General features: G+C 37.9%; 1 long non-coding RNA gene across 1 annotated transcript; it reads right to left on the bottom strand.

Annotated features, from left to right (window-relative positions):
* Window positions 1–855: 855 nt before the first annotated feature.
* LOC130462107 (uncharacterized) lies at window positions 856–2,641 on the bottom strand. Its single transcript, XR_008922247.1, has 3 exons — window positions 1,920–2,641; window positions 1,714–1,821; window positions 856–1,154 (listed from the first exon to the last, which is right to left on the bottom strand). It is a non-coding gene; the product is annotated as an uncharacterized lncRNA (long non-coding RNA).
* Between the last annotated feature and the right edge of the window lie 993 nt (window positions 2,642–3,634).

A 3,634-nucleotide genomic window follows, 5' to 3' on the forward strand; every position in this document is an offset into this window, starting at 1 on the left:
CGACAAGTTTCAAATCCAAGTTAACAAATTGAATCACTTAATTAAACAAATAGAACTACAAGCTCTTTAATCCCGATCCCAATGATGCATCATCTTCAAACCTGTAGATGGGCAATGCTTATTGATCCCTAGAGACTGCTCACCAGAAATGGGTCATCACAGGATCAATAAGGCATAGCCATGATCAACACACACAAACAAGCACGTAATCAGCAAAGCTGAGTACTACATACTAAAGCAATAATAATCCTAACATGATACTATTAAACATAATTAAGGGCAAACAAAGCATGATAATCTAACGACCATACTTAACTAGACTAGGCTAGACTGGACTAGACTTTTTATAACAATAACATTATTTTAATTTAAATAGGCAATGGACCGAGTTTTCTAGCTAGGCGAGGTACGGGCGCGACTCCGTAACCTCAGTGACCTGCGATATCGAGGAACGTTTGACTGAAAATAGGACGCGGTGATCAATCCGGTCCGAATGAAAGGCCATGGGCTACCACCATGAACCCCAACTCCTGTTTGTCCGTCACTTTAGACGTGCACAGTCTAAAGCTATTGCTACTCAGTTTCACTTTACATGATTTACAAATTGACACCCTGTTATGACTCAACAATCACATAAGGCATGCAACTTACATTTATTTATAACTATTTTTATCTTGGAATTGAGTAAGTGATCACAAAGGCATCTAACAAGACTCATTCCAATTAACTCCAATCTTTTCTTTAATACTAATCAACCCCTGAATATGGGTATAAGGTTTCAACTTACTAAATGAGGTCCTCCGCCCTCATAAAGTAGTGAAAAGCTAAAAAGGAACAACAATTAACTGATCTGAATTATATACTAAACAATCTAGTGTTCCCAATCAAACATGTTTGCATCAATCTTCCATACTAACATGTTATAATCCTCAAAATGCAATAAAGGTTTAATATGTTCATCCAACAGTATCAAACATGCAGTTTCAACCCGACTAAGTTCATCAACAACATTAACATAACCAGGTTCATCAATAATACACATGGTTTCAACAATTAGCACACATTCCAAGCACACAGGTATGTACGTACCTTGTGTAAACAAACTGATAGGCCACTTTAACACTTTCAAAAGTCGCCTAAAGAGAATTCTCCGCCTAAAGCAACCAATAAATAATCTCAATCAATTTCTGATCATTGACAACCATAATAAAGCATTCTAATTGCATCCTAAGCATATTTAGAACTTTCCCCAATATCAAAACTTAAACATTTGATTTCTTAGAATCATAATTGTTGAATTAGTTATTGAAATTCGTTGAAAACTTTTGCAAACATCGTACTTTAAATTTTCCGCAATATAGATTTATTTAAAAGCTTCACCATGGTCAATCTACGTCCCTAGTACATTGAAACAACAAATTTAATAATCCATACTCAACCTACCATGATTTAAAATCATAAAAACCTTGAATTTCATACTTTAATCAATCAAAAAAACTAATATTTCAATGCATTTATATAATCTGAAAATAAAATAATATTGTTTAAATTATAATATACGAATCTGAAAATTAATATTTCAATTACGCACGTGTAAAAATCTGAAATTTGCAAATTAAATCATGAGACTTATAATCTAAATTCAAGAATCATAATTTAAGTTAAAAATATATAATTAAGACATTCAATTAGTCTAGGGTTTAAGGGTTTAACCGAATAAGGGAAGGGGGAGAACTGCCGGCGACGAGGAAGGCTGGGCGGCACGCGGCGGTGCGGCGAGGAAGGCTGGGCGGCACGCGGCGGTGCGGCGAGGTGGTGTTGCTGGCAAAACAATCAAAGCATGGTTTGAGAGCCACGAAAAGGAAACGAAAGAAAGGAAAAACACGATGGGAGAACGGAAATAAGGAGGAGGAATCTACCGTGCAAGGGTGGACGACGAGGACGGCGGTTATTGCAGAACCACGAGCGCTCAGCGTGGTGGTGGTGCTGTGCGAGAACAAGAACCGGTTGAGGAGGAGATCAAGAAAACGAACAAGAGAAAGAGAAATAATGAGAAAGAGAGCGACAAGAGAGGAGGTGAGCGTTACCAGTGGCGACGGGATGCCGGTGACGTGCTGGTGGGTCCGGCGGCGTGAGCAGCGGCAGCAAGGAGGAGGGTGTTGAGGGTTTGGTGCTTGATACGTGAACAGTGAAGGAGCAAGAGGAGGTTTTCTCTTTTTTTTTTGTTTCTTTGGGTTCACGTGCATTAGAAAAGGGGAGGGAGTATTTGTTGGTTTGGGCTTTACCCAATTGGGCTAGGAGTAGGGTTTAGGTTATTGAATCCGAAATGGTTAGGATTGCTTGCTAATTTCAATCGAACGTGATTTCGAAATTCGAATTCGTTTTAACGTAAAATTCAAAAATACATTTTGATTTCATAAATCATTAAAATTATTCACAATGAAATAAAATAATTATATTTTAATTACACATTCATTTCTGAAATCCGTAAATTATATTTAAATGTATTAATATACGTTAAAATATATAAACAAAATATATAAAATTACGGGGGATTACAATCTACCCCTCTTAAAAGAAGTTTCGTCCCGAAACTTGACACGAAAATTCACATATCTTTCCAAACTTTTCAACTTATTCTTATTGTAGAAGCACTTTGTGCCACTCTTGTTCACTCTTTTGCCAACAAAGAGTTACTTGTAATATTCAAGAACACATTTTCTTATGCGGAGAATCTATTTACTTGCATCAACATGTAGAAGTGGCTAAAAATAAGCATAAAATGCATAAAAATACCATAAAAATAGGTAAAAAGCGCGAATTTCTATCGCATTCTACCCCCCTTAAAGAAAACGAGTTACGCCCTCGTAACTCACCTCAGGAAATAACTCTGGATACTTGATCTTCATTTCAGCTTCGGCTTCCCACGTTGCCTCTTCGTACTCGTGGTTTGACCAAAGCACTTTTACTATGCTGACGTCCTTATTGCGTGTACTACGCACTTTTCTATCAAGGATTTTCACAGGCCTTTCTTCGTATGTGAGGCTACTATCGATCTGGATTCTCTCAGGCTCTAAGATATGACGCTCATCAGGGATATAGCGCTTTAGTTGGGAAATGTGAAACACGTCGTGCATCTTTTCGAACTCCATTGGCAAGGCTAACTTGTAAGCTACTTTCCCTATTCGTTGCAGAATCTCATATGGGCCTACATACTTGGCACTTAGCTTCCCCTTTTTCCCGAATCTCATCACACCCTTGGTTGGTGATACTTTCAAGAACACTTTATCACCTACTGCAAATTCATCATCTCTTCTTTTCAGATCAGCATAACTCTTTTGCCTATCCTGGGCAGCTTGAATTCTAGCCTGAATCATTTTTACATTCTTGACAGTCTCCTCAATGAATTCCGTTCCCAAGACTATATTTTCACTGAAATCATTCCAGCAGGTGGGACTTCTACATTTTCTCCCATATAGTGCCTCAAAAGGTGCCATCTTAATGCTTGCATGGTAGCTATTGTTGTATGAGAATTCGATCAAGTCTAGATGGTCTTCCCAACTACCCTTAAAGTCAATCGCACAAGCCCTCAACATATCTTCCATAGTCTGGTTTGTTCTCTCAGTCTGACCAT

Source organism: Spinacia oleracea, chromosome 5 (assembly GCF_020520425.1).
Source record: "Spinacia oleracea cultivar Varoflay chromosome 5, BTI_SOV_V1, whole genome shotgun sequence".
Lineage (NCBI taxonomy): Eukaryota > Viridiplantae > Streptophyta > Magnoliopsida > Caryophyllales > Amaranthaceae > Spinacia > Spinacia oleracea.